This window comes from Cetorhinus maximus, chromosome 28 (genome assembly GCF_964194155.1).
Source record: "Cetorhinus maximus chromosome 28, sCetMax3.hap1.1, whole genome shotgun sequence".
Taxonomy (NCBI): domain Eukaryota; kingdom Metazoa; phylum Chordata; class Chondrichthyes; order Lamniformes; family Cetorhinidae; genus Cetorhinus; species Cetorhinus maximus.
This window is the reverse complement of record NC_135906.1, coordinates 11310716-11331447: the sequence shown is the minus strand read 5'-3', so window position 1 is coordinate 11331447 and position 20732 is coordinate 11310716.

Below are 20732 nucleotides of genomic sequence, written 5' to 3'. Positions count from 1 at the left end.
CCCTCCCTAACTTTCTGTGTCCCAGTGAGAAAAGCCTCAATTCTTCAATGAATTCTTTAATTCATTTCGCTAACTCTCCATCGCAGTGGATTTGCCTGAGCTGCTTGTGATTCAGGATGCAGGCAACACACCAGGAATAAACAAAAATGCCGTGAGCAGCCCTATTATTGGCCTCTGTGATTGGAGGATGAACATTAACGAGGCTACCGAGGGAGCTGCCCTTCTTGAAAATAATGTTTCCAGACTTCTCGCTATCCACCTGAACAGATGGACAGAGCCGCAGTGTAAAGCCTCAACCCAACAGTCTCTGGCAGTGCTGCACTCCCTTGGTACTGCACTGAGGTGTAAGCTTCCATGGAGGAGGACTTGTCTCCCCTCTGTTCACCTCCTATTTTAATCACCTGTGCTTTCTTCTGCCTTAGGTCCTACACTTGAGAACTCCTTCCCTAAATACCTCTGCCTCTTTTCCTGTTCTGTCTCCCTTTCAGGCACTTCTTAAAACGTATCTGCCCTAATACCTTACGTGACCTGTTGTCAAATTTTGTTTGATCCTACTTCTATGAAGCACCTTGGGGCATCTTGTTACATTAAAGTTGCTATATAAATGGAAGTCGTTCATGTTGCTTCACAGGAGAGGGTTTGGGAGAATTGGCAGCACAGTTGTGTAGGCCTACTTGAGACCACCTAGAGCACGGCTCCGTCCTGGGAGTAAATGATAACAGAATCACTCTGGTGGGTGGTTGTGACTCCTCCTTGTAGCGTGCAAAGTAGGAGAGTTTTTATTTTGTAGAAAGGTGTAAAAACTTCAATGAGAATACAATCTGAGCCCTGGAATGCATTGGCCTTACTCCTGTGGCCATGCATCAGTTTGGTCTCAGGTGTAGGGAATGCATCCCAGGTGCAGCGGTGGATGTAGAAAGGCTGTTTCCTCTTATGGGAGAATCTAGGATGAGGAGACACCGTTTAGAAATAAGAGGTTGCCCATTTAAGACAGAGATGAGGAAAAATGTCTTCTCTCAGAGGGTGGTGAGACTCTGGAAGTCTATTCCTCAAAAGGTGGTTGAGGCAGAGCCTTTGAATATCTTTAAGGCAGAAGTAGGTAGGTTTTTGATAAGCAAAGGGGTGAAAGGTTACTGCGGGTAGGCGGGAATGTGGAGTTGAGGTTACAATTAGATCAGCCATGATCCTATTGAATAGCGAACCAGTCTCAAGGGGCCGAGTGGCCTACTCCTGCTCCTAATTCGTATGTTCGTACATTCCTATCGTAGCATGACTTCCTCCCGTTAATGGATCCTTGGGGTCTAATCCCATTTAATTTATTTTTAGACAAGGTGTTCTAGTTGGGAACTGGAGGGTAGTGTCAGGCACCATAGACTCCTTGGAGACAGCCTTGCCCGTATGGTGTCAGCTAGATCTGCTAAATTGCACTGTCAATTCCTCCACCCTTTCTCCTGTGGACAACTGCTCCTCCATGGTGGCTTTACCTCAGTGCTATACTGCGGGGGTGCAGCAATGTTTGCAGTGTTGCTATCATGAGGCTTTTAGCCAAGGCTCAGTTTGTCGGTTCTGATGGATGGAAAAGATCCCTTGGCACCATTTCGATGAAGAGCAAGAGAGGCTGTATTTTTCCTGGCCGATTTTTATTAGCCATCCCAAATGGCTCCAGCAGATAAACAGGTGATTCAACTCATCGCTGTGGGACACTCACTGTGTATTTATACAGAGTCAGCAGGGTAGGTGTTACCCATTGTGTGTTTGTAGAGATGCAGCAGGCTAAGGATGAATCACAGAGTGTTTGTACAGACAAACATTTTATTTAGCTGGATAAGGGTTACTCAAAATGTATTTGTGCTGAGTCACTGTTTATTCAGCAAGATAGGGGTTACTCACCGTGGTTTGTAGAGATTCAGCAGGGTAAGGATTACCCACTGTGTGTTTGTAGAGATTCAGCAGGGTAAGGTTTACCCACTGTGTATTTGTAGATATTCAGCAGGGTAAGGGTTACTCACTGAGTATTGTACAGATTCAGCAGGGTAAGGGTTACTCACTGTGTATTTGTACAGATTCAGCAGGGTAAGGGTTACTCACTGTGTATTTGTACAGATTCAGCAGGATAAGGGTTACTCACTATGTATTGTACAGATTCAGCAGGGTAAGGGTTACTCACTATGTATTTGTACAGATTCAGCAGGGTAAGGGTTACTCACTGCGTATTGTACAGATTCAGCAGGGTAAGGGTTACTCACTGTGTATTTGTGCAGAGTCACTGTTTATTCAGCTGGGTAAGGATTACTCACTGTGTATTTGTACAGATTCAGCAGGGTAAGGGTTACTCACTGTGTATTGTACAGATTCAGCAGGGTAAGGGTTACTCACTGTGTATTGTACAGATTCAGCAGGGTAAGGGTTACTCACCATGTATGGTACAGATTCAGCAGGGTAAGGGTTACTCACTATGTATTTGTACAGATTCAGCAGGGTAAGGGTTACTCACTGTGCATTGTACAGACTCAGCAGGGTAAGGGTTACTCACTGTGTATTGTACAGATTCAGCAGGGTAAGGGTAACTCACTGTGTATTGTACAGATTCAGCAGGGTAAGGGTTACTCACTGCGTATTTGTACAGATTCAGCAGGGTAAGGGTTAATCACTGTGTATTGTACAGATTCAGCAGGGTAAGGGTTACTCACTGTGTATTGTACAGATTCAGCAGGGTAAGAGTTACTCACTGAGTATTGTACAGATTCAGCAGGGTAAGGGTTACTCACTGTATAATGTACAGATTCAGCATGGTAAAGGTTACTCACTGTGTATTGTACAGATTCAGCAGGGTAAGGGTTACTCACTGTGTATTTGTACAGGTACAGCAGGGTAAGGGTTACTCATTGCGTATTTGTACAGATTCAGCAGGGTAGGAGTTACTCACTGTATATTGTTCAGATTCAGCCGGGTAAGGGTTACTCGCTGTGTATTTGTGCAGAGTCACTGTTTATTCAGTAGGGTAAGGGTTACTCACTGTGTATTGTACAGATTCAGCAGGGTAAGGGTTACTCACTGTGTATTTGTTGCAGAGCCACGGTTTATTCAGTAGCGTAAGGGTTACTCAATTTGTATTGTACAGATTCAGCAGGGTAAGGGTTACTCACTGTGTATTGTACAGGTTCAGCAGGGTAAGGGTTACTCACTGTGTATTGTAAGATTCAGCAGGGTAAGGGTTACTCACTGTGTATTTGTGCAGTTTCAGCATGCTATGGGTTACTCATTGTGTATTGTACAGATTCAGCAGGGTAAAATTTACTTACTGTGTATTGTACAGATTCAGCACAGTAAGGGTTACTCGCTGTGTATTTGTACAGTTTCAGCAGGGTAAGGGTTACTCATTGTGTATATGTACAGAGTCACTGTTTATTCAGAAGGGTAAGGGTTACTCACTATGTATTTGTACAGATTCAGCAGGGTAAGGGTTACTCACTGTGTATTTGTACAGGTACAGCAGGGTAAGGGTTACTCATTGTGTATTTGTACAGAGTCTCTGTTTATACAGCACGGTAAGGTTTACTCATTGTATTTGCACAGATTCAGCAGGGTAAGGGTTACTCACTTTATTTCTACAGATTCAGCAAGGTAGGGGTTACTCACAGTGTAATGTACAGATTCAGTAGGGTAAGGGTTACTCACTGCACATTGTACAGATTCGGCAGGATAAAATTTACTCACTGTGTATTGTACTGATTCAGCAGAGTAAGGGTTACTCACTGTGTATTGTACAGCTTCAGCAGGGTAAGCGTTACTCACTGTATATTGTTCAGATTCAGCCGGTAAGGGTTACACGCTGTGTATTTGTACAGTTTCAGCTGGGTAAGGGTTACTCATTGTGTATATGTACAGAGTCACTGTTTATTCAGCAGGGTAAGGGTTACTCACTGTGTATTGTACAGATTCAGCCGTGTAAGGGTTACTCACTGTATTTGTACAGATTCAGCAGGGTAAGCGGTAGTCACTGTATTTGTACAAATTCAGCAGGATAATGGTTATTCAATTTATTTGTACAGTTTCAGCAGGGTAAGGGTTACTCATTGTGGTTTTGTACAGATTCAGCAGGGTAAGAGTTACTCACTGTGTATTGTACAAATTCAGCAGGGTAAGGGTTACTCACTGTGTATTGTACAGATTCAGCAGGGTAAGGGTTACTCACTGTGTATTATACTGATTCAGCAGGGTAAGGGTTACTCATTTTGCATTGTACAGATTCAGTAGGGTAAGGGATACGCACTGTATATTTGTACAGATTCAGCAGGGTAAGGGTTACTCATTGTGTATTTGTACAGAGTCACTGTTTATACAGCAGGGTAAGGGTTACTCACTTTGTATTGTACAGATTCAGCCGGGTAACAGTTACTCACTGTATTTGTACAGATTCAGCAGGGTAAGGGTTACTCACTGTGTATTGTACAGATTCAGCAGGGTAGGGGTTACTCACTGTGTATTGTACAGAGTCAGTAGGGTAAGGTTTACTCACTGTGTATTGTACAGATTCAGCAGGGTAAGGTTTACTCACTGTATATTGTACAGATTCGGCAGGGTAAGGGTTACTCACTGTTTATTGTACAGATTCAGCAGGGTAAGATTTACTCACTGTGTATTGTACACATTCAGCAGGTTAAGGATTACTCACTGTGTATTTGTACAGATTCAGCAGGGTAAGGGTTACTCACTGTGTATTTGTACAGATTCAGCAGGGTAAGGGTTACTCACTGTGTATTTGTACAGATTCGGCAGGGAAAGGGTTACTCACTGTGTATTTGTACAGATTCAGCAGGGTTAGAGTTACTCACTGTGTATAGTACAGATTCTGCAGGGTAAGGGTTAATCACTGTGTATTTGTACAGAGTCTCTGTTTATTCAGCAGGGTAAGGGTTACTCACTGTGTATTTGTACAGATTCAGCAGGGTAAGGGTTTCTCACTGTGTATTTGTGTAGATTCAGCAGGGTAAGGTTTACTACTGTATTTGTACAGATTCAGCAGGGTATGGGTTACTCACTTTATTTCTACAGATTCAGCTGGGTAAGGTTTACTTACAGTGTATTGTGCAGATTCAGGAGGGTAGGGGTTACTCACTGTGCATTGTACAGATTCAGCAGGGTAAGAGTTACTCACTGTGTATTGTACAGATTCAGGAGGTTAAGGCTTACTCACTGTGTATTGTACAGATTGAGCAGGGTAAAGGTTACTCACTGTGTTTTATAAAAAATTAGCAGGGTAAGGGTTACTCATTTGTATTTGTATAGTTTCAGCAGGCTATGGGTTACTCATTGTGTATTTGTACAGATTCAGCAGGGTAAGGGTTACTCACTGTGTATTGTACAGATTCAGCAGGGTAAGAGTTACTCGCTGTATATTGTTCAGATTCAGCCGGTAAGGGTTACTCGCTGTGTATTTGTACAATTTCAGCAGGGTAAGGGTTACTCATTGTGTATATGTACAGAGTCACTGTTTACTCAGCAGGGTAAGTGTTACTCACTGTGTATTGTAGAGATTCAGCAGGGTAAGGGTTACTCATTGTGCATTGTACAGATTCAGCAGGGTAAGTGATACTCACTGTGTATTTGTACAGATTCAGCAGGGTAAGGGTTACTCATTGTGTATTTGTACAGAGTCACTGTTTATACAGCACGGTAAGAGTTACTCACTTTGTATTGTACTGATTCAGCCGGGTAAGGGTTACTCAGTGTATTTGTACAGATTCCACAGGGTATGCGTTACTCACTGTATTTGCACAGATTCAGCAGGGTAAGGGTTACTCACTTTATTTCTACAGATTCAGCAAGGTAGGGGTTACTCACCGTGTATTGTACAGATTCAGCAGGGTAAGGGTTACTCACTGCATATTGTACAGATTCGGCAGGGTAAGGTTTACTCACTGTGTATTGTACTGATTCAGCAGGGTTTGGGTTACTCACTGTGTATTGTACAGCTTCAGCAGGGTAAGAATTACTCACTGTATATTGTTCAGTTTCAGCTGGGTAAGGGTTACCCATTGTGTATATGTACAGAGTCACTGTTTATTCAGCAGGGTAAGAGTTACTCACTGTGTATTGTGCAGATTACAGTCGTGTAAGGGTTGCTCACTGTATTTGTACAGATTCAGCACGTTAATGGTTACTCACTTTATTTGTACAGTTTCAGCAGGGTAAGGGTTACTAATTGTGGATTTGTACAGATTCAGCAGGGTAAGAGTTACTCACTGTGTATTGTATTATTTCAGCAGGGTAAGGGTTACTCACTGTGTATTGTACAGATTCAGCAGGGTAAGGGTTACTCACTGTGTATTATACAGATTTAGCAGGGTAAGGGTTACTCATTTTGCATTGTACAGATTCAGTAGGGTAAGGGATACTCACTGTGTATTTGTACAGATTCAGCAGGTTAAGGGTTACTCATTGTGTATTTGAACAGAGTCACTCTTTATACAGCAGGGTAAGGGTTACTCACGTTGTATTGTACAGATTGAGCCGGGTAACGGTTACTCACTGTATTTGTACATATTCAGCAGGGTAAGCGTTACTCACTGTATTTGTACAGATTCAGCAGGGTAAGGGTTACTCACTTTATTTGTACAGATTCAGCAGAGAAGGTTTACTCACTGTGTATTTGTACAGATTCAGCAGGGTTAGAGTTACCCACTGTGTATTGTTCAGATTCAGCAGGGTAAGGGTTAATCACTGTGTATTTGTACAGAGTCTCTGTTTATTCAGCAGGGTAAGGGTTACTCACTGTGTATTGTCCAGATTCATCAGGGTAAGGGTTACTCATGGTGTATTTGTACAGATTCAGCAGGATAAGGTTTACTCACTGTTTATTTGTACAGATTCAGCAGGGTAATGGTTAGTCACTGTGTGTTGTACAGATTCAGCAGGGTAAGGGTTACTCACTGTGCATTGTATAGATTCAGCAGGGTAAGTGTTACTCACTGTGTATTGCACAGATTCAGCAGGGTAAGGGTTACTCACTGCGTATTTGTACAGAGTCACTGATTATTCAGCAGGGTAAGGGTTACTCACTGTGCATTGTACAGATTCAGCAGGATAAGCGTTACTCACTGTGTATTTGTACAGATTCAGCAGGGTAAGGGTTACTCACTGTGTATTTGTACAGATTCAGCAGGGCAAGGGTTACTCACTGTGTCTTGTACAGATTCAGCAGGATAAGGGTTACTCACTGCGTATTTGTACAGATTCAGCAGGGTAAGGGTTAATCACTGTGTCTTGTACAGATTCAGCAGGGTAAGGGTTACTCACTGTGTATTGTACAGATTCAGCAGGGTAAGAGTTACTCACTGAGTATTGTACAGATTCAGCAGGGTAAGGGTTACTCACTGTATAATGTACAGATTCAGCATGGTAAAGGTGATTCACTGTGTATTGTACAGATTCAGCAGGGTAAGGGTTACTCACTGTGTATTTGTACAGGTACAGCAGGGTAAGGGTTACTCATTGTGTATTTGTACAGATTCAGCAGGGTAGGAGTTACTCACTGTATATTGTTCTGATTCAGCCGGGTAAGGGTTACTCGCTGTGTATTTGTGCAGAGTCACTGTTTATTCAGTAGGGTAAGGGTTGCTCACTGTGTATTGTACAGATTCAGCAGGGTAAGGGTTACTCACCGTGTATTTGTTGCAGAGCCACGGTTTATTCAGTAGCGTAAGGGTTACTCAATGTGTATTGTACAGATTCAGCAGGGAAAGGGTTACTCACTGTGTATTTGTAGAGTTTCAGCATGCTATGGGTTACTCATTGTGTATTGTACAGATTCAGCAGGGTAAAATTTACTTACTGTGTATTGTACAGATTCAGCACGGTAAGGGTTACTCGCATTGTATTTGTACAGTTTCAGCAGGGTAAGGGTTACTCATTGTGTATATGTACAGAGTCACTGTTTATTCAGCAGGGTAAGGGTTACTCACTATGTATTTGTACAGATTCAGCAGGGTAAGGGTTAATCACTGTGTATTGTACAGATTCAGCAGGGTAAGGGTTACTCACTGTGTATTGTACAGATTCAGCAGGGTAAGGCTTACTCACTATGTATTGTACAGATTCAGCAGGGTAAGAGTTACTCACTATGTATTTGTACAGATTCAGCAGGGTAAGGGTTACTCACTGTGTATTGTACAGTTTCAGCAGGGAAAGGGTTTTTCATTGTGCATATGTACAGAGTCACTTTTTATTCAGCAGGGTAAGGGTTACTCACCATGTATTTGTACAGATTCAGCAGGGTAAGGGTTACTCACTGTGTATTGTACAGATTCAGCAGGTTAAGGGTTACTCACTGTTTATTTGTGCAGAGTCATTGTTTATTCAGCTGGGTAAGGATTACTCACTGTGTATTTGTACAGATTCAGCAGGGTAAGGGTTACTCACTGTGTATTGTACAGATTCAGCAGGGTAAGGGTTACTCACTGTGTATTGTACAGATTCAGCAGGGTACGGGTTACTCACTATGTATTGTACAGATTCAGCAGGGTAAGGGTTACTAACTATGTATTTGTACAGATTCAGCAGGGTAAGGGTTACTCACTGTGTATTGTACAGATTCAGCAGGGTAAGGGTTACTCACTGTGTATTTGTACAGATTCAGCAGGGTAAGGGTTACACATTGTGTATTGTACAGATTCAGCAAGGTAAGGGTTACTCACTGTGTATTGTACAGATTCAGCAGGGTAAGGGTTACTCACTGTGTATTGTACAGATTCAGCAGGGTAAGGGTTACTCACTGTGTATTTGTACAGATTCAGCAGGGTAAGGGTTACTCACTGTGTATTTTACAGATTCAGCAGGGTAAGGGTTACTCACTGTGTATTGTACAGATTCTGCAGGGTAAGAGTTACTCACTGAGTATTGTACAGATTCAGCAGGGTAACGGTTACTCGCTGTGTATTTTACAGATTCAGAAGGGTAAGGGTTACTCGCTGTGTATTGTACAGATTTAGCAGAGTAAGGGTTACTCGCTGTGTATTGTACAAATTCAGCAGGGTAAGGGTTAATCACTGTGTATTTGTACAGATTCAGCAGGGTAAGGCTTACTCATTGTGTATTTGTACAGAGTCACTGTTTATACAGCACGGTAAGGGTTACTCATTGTATTTGCACAGATTCAGCAGGGTAAGGGTTACTCACTTTATTTCTACAGATTCAGCAAGGTAGCAGTTACTCACTGTGTAATGTACAGATTCAGCACGGTACGGGTTACTCACTGCATATTGTACAGATTCGGCAGGATAAAATTTACTCACTGTGTATTGTACTGATTCAGCAGGGTAAGGGTTACTCACTGTGTATTGTACAGCTTCAGCAGTGTAAGAGTTACTCACTGTATATTGTTCAGAAATGAGCCGGTAAGGCTTACTCGCTGTGTATTGTACAGATTCAGCAGGGTAAGGGTTACTCACTGTGTATTTGTGCAGAGTCACTGTTTATTCAGCTGGGTAAGGAGTACTCACTGTGTATTTGTACAGATTCAGCAGGGTAAGGGTTACTCACTGTGTATTGTACAGATTCAGCAGGGTAAGGGTTACTCACTGTGTATTGTACAGATTCAGCAGGGTAAGGGTTACTCACTATGTATTGTACAGATTCAGCAGGGTAAGGCTTACTCACTATGTATTTGTACAGATTCAGCAGGGTAAGGGTTACTCACTGTGTATTGTACAGATTCAGCAGGGTAAGGGGTACTCACTGTGTATTTGTACAGATTCAGCAGGGTAATGGTTACTCCCTGTGTATTTGTACAGATTCAGCAGGGTAAGGGTTACTCACTGTGTATTGTACAGATTCAGCAGGGTAAGGGTTACTCACTGTGTATTGTACAGATTCAGCAGGATAAGGGTTACTCACTGTGTAGTGTACAGATTCAGCCGGATAAGGGTTACTCACTGTGTATTGTACAGATTCAGCAGGGTAAGGGATACTCACTGTGTATTGTACAGATTCAGCAGGGTAAGGGTTACACAGTATGTATTGTACAGATTCAGCAAGGTAAGGGTTACTCACTTTGTATTGTACAGATTCAGCAGGGTAAGGGTTACTCACTGTGTATTGTACAGATTCAGCATGTTAAGCGTTACTGACTGCGTATTTGTACAGATTCAGCTGGGTAAGGGTTACTACTGTATTTGTACAGATTCAGCATGGTATGGGTTACTCACTTTATTTCCAAAGATTCAGCAGGGTAAGTTTTACTCACAGTGTATTGTGCAGATTCAGGAGGGTAGGGGTTACTCACTGTGTATTGTACAGATTCAGCAGGAAAAGTGTTACTCACTGTGTATTGTACAGATTCAGCATGGTAAGGGTTACTCACTGTTTATTGTACAGATTCAGCAGATTAAGGGTTACTCACTGTGTATTGTCCAGATTCAGCAGGGTAAGGGTTACTCACTGTGTATTTCTACAGATTCATCAGAGTAAGGGTTACTCACTGTGTATTGCACAGATTCAGCAGGGTAAGAGTTACTCACTGTGTATTGTACAGATTCAGGAGGTTAAGGCTTACTCACTGTGTATTGTACAGATTGAGCAGGGTAAAGGTTACTCACTGTGTTTTATAAAAAATTAGCAGGGTAAGGGTTACTCATTTGTATTTGTATAGTTTCAGCAGGCTATGGGTTACTCATTGTGTATTTGTACAGATTCAGCAGGGTAAGGGTTACTCACTGTGTATTGTACAGATTCAGCAGGGTAAGAGTTACTCGCTGTATATTGTAGAGGTTCAGCAGGGTAAGGGTTACTCATTGTGCATTATACAGATTCAGCAGGGTAAATGATACTCACTGTGTATTTGTACAGATTCAGCAGGGTAAGGGTTACTCATTGTGTATTTGTACAGAGTCACTGTTTATACATCACGGTAAGGGTTACTCACTTTGTGTTGTACAGATTCAGTCGGGTATGGGTTACTCACTGTATTTGTACAGATTCAGCAGGGTAAGGTTTACTCAATTTATTTCTACAGATTCAGCAAGGTAGGGGTTATTTACAGTGTATTGTACAGATTCAGCAGGGTAAGGGTTACTCACTGCATATTGTACAGATTCGGCAGGGTAAGGTTTACTCACTGTGTATTGTACAGATTCAGCAGGATAAAATTTACTCACTGTGTATTGTTCTGATTCAGCAAGGTAAGGGTTACTCACTGTGTATTGTACAGCTTCAGCAGGGTAAGAGTTACTCACTCTATATTGTTCAGTTTCAGCTGGGTAAGGGTTACTCACTGTGTATTGTACAGATTCAGCAGGGTAAGGGTTACTCACTGTGTATTATACAGATTCAGCAGGGTAAGGGTTACTCATTTTGCATTGTACAGATTCTGTAGGGTAAGGGGTACTCACTGTGTATTTGTACAGATTCAGCAGGGTAAGGGTTACTCATTGTGTATTTGTACAGAGTCAATCTTTATACAGCAGGGTAAGGGTTACTCACGTTGTATTGTACAGATTCAGCCGGGTAACGGTTACCCACTGTATTTGTACAGATTCAGCAGGGTAAGCGTTACTCACTGTATTTGTACAGATTCAGCAGGGTAAGGGTTACTTACTTTATTTGTACAGATTCAGCAGAGGAGGTTTACTCACTGTGTATTTGTACAGATTCAGCAGGGTTAGAGTTAATCACTGTGTATTGTACAGATTCTGCAGGGTAAGGGTTAATCACTGTGTATTTGTACAGAGTCTCTGTTTATTCAGCAGGGTAAGGGTTACTCACTGTGTATTGTCCAGATTCATCAGGGTAACGGTTACTCATGGTGTATTTGTACAGATTCAGCAGGGTAAGGGTTAATCACTGTTTATTTGTACATATTCAGCAGGGTAATGTTTTGTCACTGTGTGTTGTACAGATTCAGCAGGGTAAGGGTTACTCACTGTGCATTGTATAGATTCAGAAGTGTAAGAGTTTCTCACTGTGAATTGTACAGATTCAACAGGGTAAGGGTTACTCACTGTGTATTGTACAGATTCAGCAGGGTAAGAGTTACTCACTATGTATTTGTACAGATTCAGCAGGGTAAGGGTTACTCACTGTGTATTGTACAGTTTCAGCAGGGAAAGGGTTACTCATTGTGCATATGTACAGAGTCACTGTTTATTCAGCAGGGTAAGGGTTACTCACCATGTATTTGTACAGATTCAGCAGGGTAAGGGTTACTCACTGTGTATTGTACAGATTCAGCAGGTTAAGGGTTACTCACTGTGTATTTGTGCAGAGTCATTGTTTATTCAGCTGGGTATGGATTACTCACTGTGTATTTGTACAGATTCAGCAGGGTAAGGGATACTCACTGTGTATTGTACAGATTCAGCAGGGTAAGGGTTACTCACTGTGTATTGTACAGATTCAGCAGGGTACGGGTTACTCACTATGTATTGTACAGATTCAGCAGGGTAAGGGTTACTAACTATGTATTTGTACAGATTCAGCAGGGTAAGGGTTACTCACTGTGTATTGTACAGTTTCAGCAGGGTAAGGGTTACTCACTGTGTATTTGTACAGATTCAGCAGGGTAAGGGTTACACATTGTGTATTGTACAGATTCAGCAAGGTAAGGGTTACTCACTGTGTATTGTACAGATTCAGCAGGGTAAGGGTTACTCACTGTGTATTGTACAGATTCAGCAGGGTAAGGGTTACTCACTGTGTATTTGTACAGATTCAGCAGGGTAAGGGTTACTCACTGTGTATTTTACAGATTCAGCAGGGTAAGGGTTACTCACTGTGTATTGTACAGATTCAGCAGGGTAAGAGTTACTCACTGAGTATTGTACAGATTCAGCAGGGTAACGGTTACTCGCTGTGTATTTTACAGATTCAGAAGGGTAAGGGTTACTCGCTTTGTATTGTACAGATTTAGCAGAGTAAGGGTTACTCGCTGTGTATTGTACAAATTCAGCAGGGTAAGGGTTAATCACTGTGTATTTGTACAGATTCAGCAGGGTAAGGCTTACTCATTGTGTATTTGTACAGAGTCACTGTTTATACAGCACGGTAAGGGTTACTCATTGTATTTGCACAGATTCAGCAGGGTAAGGGTTACTCACTTTATTTCTACAGATTCAGCAAGGTAGCAGTTACTCACTGTGTAATGTACAGATTCAGCACGGTACGGGTTACTCACTGCATATTGTACAGATTCGGCAGGATAAAATTTACTCACTGTGTATTGTACTGATTCAGCAGGGTAAGGGTTACTCACTGTGTATTGTACAGCTTCAGCAGTGTAAGAGTTACTCACTGTATATTGTTCAGAAATGAGCCGGTAAGGCTTACTCGCTGTGTATTGTACAGATTCAGCAGGGTAAGGGTTACTCACTGTGTATTTGTGCAGAGTCACTGTTTATTCAGCTGGGTAAGGAGTACTCACTGTGTATTTGTACAGATTCAGCAGGGTAAGGGTTACTCACTGTGTATTGTACAGATTTAGCAGGGTAAGGGTTACTCACTGTGTATTGTACAGATTCAGCAGGGTAAGGGTTACTCACTATGTATTGTACAGATTCAGCAGGGTAAGGCTTACTCACTATGTATTTGTACAGATTCAGCAGGGTAAGGGTTACTCACTGTGTATTGTACAGATTCAGCAGGATAAGGGGTACTCACTGTGTATTTGTACAGATTCAGCAGGGTAATGGTTACTCCCTGTGTATTTGTACAGATTCAGCAGGGTAAGGGTTACTCACTGTGTATTGTACAGATTCAGCAGGGTAAGGGTTACTCACTGTGTATTGTACAGATTCAGCAGGGTAAGGGTTACTCACTGTGTAGTGTACAGATTCAGCAGGATAAGGGTTACTCACTGTGTATTGTACAGATTCAGCAGGGTAAGGGATGCTCACTGTGTATTGTACAGATTCAGCAGGGTAAGGGTTACACAGTATGTATTGTACAGATTCAGCAAGGTAAGGGTTACTCACTGTGTATTGTACAGATTCAGCAGGGTAAGGGTTACTCACTGTGTATTGTACAGATTCAGCATGTTAAGCGTTACTCACTGCGTATTTGTACAGATTCAGCTGGGTAAGGGTTACTACTGTATTTGTACAGATTCAGCAGGGTATGGGTTACTCACTTTATTTCCAAAGTTTCAGCAGGGTAAGGTTTACTCACAGTGTATTGTGCAGATTCAGGAGGGTAGGGGTTACTAACTGTGTATTGTACAGATTCAGCAGGAAAAGTGTTACTCACTGTGTATTGTACAGATTCAGCATGGTAAGGGTTACTCACTGTTTATTGTACAGATTCAGCAGATTAAGGGTTACTCACTGTGTATTGTACAGATTCAGCAGGGTAAGGGTTACTCACTGTGTATTTCTACAGATTCATCAGAGTAAGGGTTACTCACTGTGTATTGCACAGATTCAGCAGGGTAAGAGTTACTCACTTTGTATTGTACAGATTCAGGAGGTTAAGGCTTACTCACTGTGTATTGTACAGATTGAGCAGGGTAAAGGTTACTCACTGTGTTTTATAAAAAATTAGCAGGGTAAGGGTTACTCATTTGTATTTGTATAGTTTCAGCAGGCTATGGGTTACTCATTGTGTATTTGTACAGATTCAGCAGGGTAAGGGTTACTCACTGTGTATTGTACAGATTCAGCAGGGTAAGAGTTACTCGCTGTATATTGTAGAGGTTCAGCAGGGTAAGGGTTACTCATTGTGTATTTGTACAGAGTCACTGTTTATACATCACGGTAAGGGTTACTCACTTTGTATTGTACAGATTCAGTCGGGTATGGGTTACTCACTGTATTTGTACAGATTCAGCAGGGTAAGGTTTACTCAATTTATTTCTACAGATTCAGCAAGGTAGGGGTTATTTACCGTGTATTGTACAGATTCAGCAGGGTAAGGGTTACTCACTGCATATTGTACAGATTCGGCAGGGTAAGGTTTACTCACTGTGTATTGTACAGATTCAGCAGGATAAAATTTACTCACTGTGTATTGTTCTGATTCAGCAAGGTAAGGGTTACTCACTGTGTATTGTACAGCTTCAGCAGGGTAAGAGTTACTCACTCTATATTGTTCAGTTTCAGCTGGGTAAGGGTTACTCACTGTGTATTGTACAGATTCAGCAGGGTAAGGGTTACTCACTGTGTATTATACAGATTCAGCAGGGTAAGGGTTACTCATTTTGCATTGTACAGATTCTGTAGGGTACGGGGTACTCACTGTGTATTTGTACAGATTCAGCAGGGTAAGGGTTACTCATTGTGTATTTGTACAGAGTCAATCTTTATACAGCAGGGTAAGGGTTACTCACGTTGTATTGTACAGATTCAGCCGGGTAACGGTTACCCACTGTATTTGTACAGATTCAGCAGGGTAAGCGTTACTCACTGTATTTGTACAGATTCAGCAGGGTAAGGGTTACTTACTTTATTTGTACAGATTCAGCAGAGAAGGTTTACTCACTGTGTATTTGTACAGATTCAGCAGGGTTAGAGTTAATCACTGTGTATTGTACAGATTCTGCAGGGTAAGGGTTAATCACTGTGTATTTGTACAAAGTCTCTGTTTATTCAGCAGGGTAAGGGTTACTCACTGTGTATTGTCCAGATTCATCAGGGTAAGGGTTACTCACTGTGAATTGTTCAAATTCAACAGTGTAAGGGTTACTCACTGTGTATTGTACAGATTCAGCAGGGTAAGGGTTACTCACTGTGTATTGTACAGATTCAGCAGGGTACGGGTTACTCACTATGTATTGTACAGATTCAGCAGGGTAAGGGTTACTAACTATGTATTTGTACAGATTCAGCAGGGTAAGGGTTACTCACTGTGTATTGTACAGATTCAGCAGGGTAAGGGTTACTCACTGTGTATTTGTACAGATTCAGCAGGGTAAGGGTTACACATTGTGTATTGTACAGATTCAGCAAGGTAAGGGTTACTCACTGTGTATTGTACAGATTCAGCAGGGTAAGGGTTACTCACTGTGTATTGTACAGATTCAGCAGGGTAAGGGTTACTCACTGTGTATTTGTACAGATTCATCAGAGTAAGGGTTACTCACTGTGTATTGTACAGATTCAGCAGGATAAGAGTTACTCACTGTGTATTGTACAGATTCAGGAGGGTAAGGCTTACTCACTGTGTATTGTACAGATTGAGCAGGGTAAAGATTTCTCACTGTGTTTTATAAAAAATTTGCAGGGTTAGGGTTACTCATTTGTATTTGTATAGTTTCAGCAGGCTATGGGTTACTCATTGTGTATTTGTACAGATTCAGCAGGGTAAGGGTTACTCACTGTGTATTGTACAGATTCAGCAGGGTAAGAGTTACTCGCTGTATATTGTTCAGATTCAGCCGGTAAGGGTTACTCGCTGTGTATTTGTACAATTTCAGCAGGGTAAGGGTTACTCATTGTGTATATGTACAGAGTCACTGTTTACTCAGCAGGGTAAGTGTTACTCACTGTGTATTGTAGAGGTTCATCAGGGTAAGGGTTAATCATTGTGCATTGTACAGATTCAGCAGGGTAAATGATACTCACTGTGTATTTGTACAGATTCAGCAGGGTAAGGGTTACTCATTGTGTATTTGTACAGAGTCACTGTTTATACATCACGGTAAGGGTTACTCACTTTGTATTGTACAGATTCAGTCGGGTAAGGGTTACTCACTGTATTTGTACAGATTCAGCAGGATAAGGTTTACTCACTTTATTTCTACAGACTCCGCAAGGTAGGGGTTATTCACCGTGTATTGTACAGATTCAGCAGGGTAAGGGTTACTCACTGCATATTGTACAGATTCGGCAGGGTAAGGTTTACTCACTGTGTATTGTACAGATTCAGCAGGATAAAATTTACTCACTGTGTATTGTTCTGATTCAGCAAGGTAAGGTTTACTCACTGTGTATTGTACAGCTTCAGCAGGGTAAGAGTTACTCACTGTATATTGTTCAGTTTCAGCTGGGTAAGGGTTACTCATTGTGCATGTGTACAGAGTCACTGTTTATTCAGCAGGGTAAGAGTTACTCACTGTGTATTGTGCAGATTACAGCCGTGTAAGGGTTGCTCACTGTATTTGTACAGATTCAGCAGGGTAAGCGTTACTCACTGTATTTTTACCAATTCAGCACGGTAATGGTTACTCACTTTATTTGTACAGTTTCAGCAGGGTAAGGGTTACTCACTGTGTATTGTACAGATTCAGAGGGTAAGGGTTACTCACTGTGTATTGTACAGATTCAGCAGGGTAAGGGTTACTCATTTTGCTTTGTACCGATTCAGTAGGGTAAGGGATACTCACTGTGTATTTGTACAGATTCAGCAGGGTAAGGGTAACTCATTGTGTATTTGTACAGAGTCAATCTTTATACAGCAGGGTAAGGGTTACTCACGTTGTATTGTACAGATTCAGCCGGGTAACGGTTACTCACTGTATTTGTACAGATTCAGCAGGGTATGCGTTACTCACTGTATTTGTTCAGATTCAGCAGGGTAAGGGTTACTCACTTTATTTGTACAGATTCAGCAGAGAAGGTTTACTCACTGTGTATTTGTACAGATTCAGCAGGGTTAGAGTTAATCACTGTGTATTGTACAGATTCTGCAGGGTAAGGGTTAATCACTGTGTATTTGTACAGAGTCTCTGTTTATTCAGCAGGGTAAGGGTTACTCACTGTGTATTGTCCAGATTCAGCAGGGTAAGGGTCAGTCACTGTGTGTTGTACAGAGTCTCTGTTTATTCAGCAGGGTAAGGGTTAGTCACTTTGTATTGTACAGATTCAGCAGGGTAAGTGTTACTCACTGTGTATTGTACAGATTTAGCAGTGTAAGAGTTAATCACTGTGAATTGTACAGATTCAACAGGGTAAGGGTTGCTCACTGTGTATTGTACAGATTCAGCAGGGTAAGGGTTACTCACTGCGTATTTGTACAGGGTCACTGTTTATTCAGCAGGGTAAGGGTTACTCACTGTGTATTGTCCCGATTCAGCAGGGTAAAGGTTACTCATGGTGTATTGTATAGATTCAGCAGTGTAAGAGTTACTCACTGTGAATTGTACAGATTCAACAGAGTAAGGGTTACTCACTGTGTAAGTTACAGATTCAGCAGGGTAAGGGTTACTCACTGTGTATTGTACAGATTCAGCAGGGTAAGGATTACTCACTGTGTATTGTACAGATTCATCAGGGTTAGAGTTACTCACTGTGTATTTGTACAGATGCAGCAGGATAAGGGTTAGATAATGTGTATTTGTGCAGAGTCACTGTTTATTCAGCAGCGTAAGGGTTACTCACTGTGTATTGTACAGATTCAGCAGGGTAATGGTTACTCACTGTGTATTGTATTGATTCAGCAGGGTAAGGGTTACTCACTGTGAATTGTACAGATTCAGCAAGGTAAGGGTTACTCACTGTGTCTTGTACAGATTCAGCAGGGTAAGGATTAATCACCGTGTATTTGTACAGAGTCTCTGTTTATTCAGCAGAGTATGGGTTACTAACTATGTATTGTACAGATTCAGCAGGGTAAGGGTTACTCACTGTGTATTTGTACAGATTCAGCAGGGTAAGGGTTACTCACTGTTCATTTGTACAGATTCAGCAGAGTAAGGTTTACTCACTGTGTATTGTACAGATTCAGCAGGGTAAGTGTTACTCACTGTGTATTGTATTGATTCAGCAGGGTAAGAGCTACTCACTGTGAATTGTACTGATTCAGCAGGGTAAGGGTTACTCACTGTGTATTGTACTTATTCAGCAGGGTAAGGGTTCCTCACTGTGTATTTGTACAGAGTCACTGTTCATTCAGCAGGGTAAGGGTTAATCACTGTTTATTTGTACAGAGTCACTGTTTATTCAGCAAGGTAAGGGTTACTCACTGTGCATTGTACAGATTCAGCAGGTTACGGCTTTCTCACTGTGTATTTGTACAGATTCAGCAGGGTAAGGGTTAGTCACTGTGTACTTGTACAGATTCAGAAGGGTAAGGGTTACTCACTGTGTATTGTACAGATTTAGCAGGGTAAGAGTTACTCATTGTTTATTTGTACAGATTCAGCAGGGTAAGGGTTACTCACTGTGTATTGTGCATATTCAGCAGGGTAAGGATTACTCACTGTGTATTTTTACTGATTCAGCAGGGTAAGGCTTACTCACTTTGTATTGTACAGAATCAGCAGGGTAAGGGTTACTCACTATGTATTGTACAGATTCAGCAGGATAAGGGTTACTCACTTTGTATTTGTACAGATTCGGCAGGGTGAGGATTACTCACTGTGTATTTTTACAGATTCAGCAGGGTAAGGGTTACTCAGTCTGTATTGTACAGATTCAGCAGGGTAAGGGTTACTCACTGTGTATTGTACAGATTCAGCAGGGTAATGTTTACTCACTGTGTATTGTACAGATTCAGCAGGGTAAGGATTACTCACTGTGTATTTGTACGGATTCAGCAGGGTAAGGGTTACTCACTGTGTATTGTACAGATTCAGCAGGGTAATGGTTACTCACTGTGTATTGTACAGATTCAGCAGGGTAAGGATTACTCACTGTGTATTTGCACGGATTCAGCAGGGTAAGAGTTACTCACTGTGTATTGTACAGACTCAGCAGGGTTAGGGTTACTCACTGTATGTTATACACATTCAGCAGGGTAAGGGTTACTCACTGTATTATACAGATTCAGCAGGTTAAAGGTTACTCACTGTGAATTGTACAGATTCAACAGGCTAAAGGTTACTCACTGTGTATTGTACAGATTCAGCAGGGTAAGGGTTACTCACTGCGTATTTGTACAGAGTCACTGTTTATTCAGCAGTGTAAGGGCTACTCACAGTGTATTGTACAGATTCAGCAGGGTATGGGTTACTCACTGTGTATTTGTACAGATTGAGCAGGGTAGGGGTTACTCACTGTGTATTTGTCCAGATTCAGCATGGTAAGGGTTACTCACTGTGTATTTTTGCAGATTCAGCAGGTTAAGGGTTACTCACTGTCTATTTGTGGCGAGTCACTGTTTATTCAGCAGGGTATGGGTTACTCACTGTGTATTGTCCAGATTCAGCAGGGTAATGGTTACTCTTGGTGTATTTGTACAGATTCAGCAGGGTAAGGGTTACTCAATGTTTATTTGTACAGATCCAGCAGGGTTAGGGTTACTCACTGTGTATTGTACAGATTCAGCAGGGTAAGGGTTACTCACTGTGCATTGTATAGATTCAGCAGGGTAAGAGTTACTCACTGTGAATTGTACAGATTCAACAGGGTAAGGGTTACTCACTGTGTATTGTACAGATTCAGCAGGGTAAGGGTTACTCACTGTGTATTGTACAGATTCAGCATGGTAAGGATTTCTCACTGTGTATTTGTACAGATTCAGCAGGGTAAGGGTTACGCACTGTGTATTGTACAGATTCATCAGGGTAAGGGTTACTCACTGTGTATTGTACAGATTCAGCAGGGTAAGGGTTACTCACTGTGTATTGTACAGATTCAGCAGGGTAAGGGTTACTCACTGCGTATTTGTACAGAGTCACTGTTTATTCAGCAGGGTAAGGGTTACTCACTGTGTATTGTCCAGATTCAGCAGGGTAAGGGTTACTCACTGTTTATTTGTACAGATTCAGCAGGGTTAGGGTTATTCACTGTGCATTGTATAGATTCAGCAAGGCAAGAGTTACTCACTGTGAACTGTACTGATTCAACAGTGTAAGGGTTACTCACTGT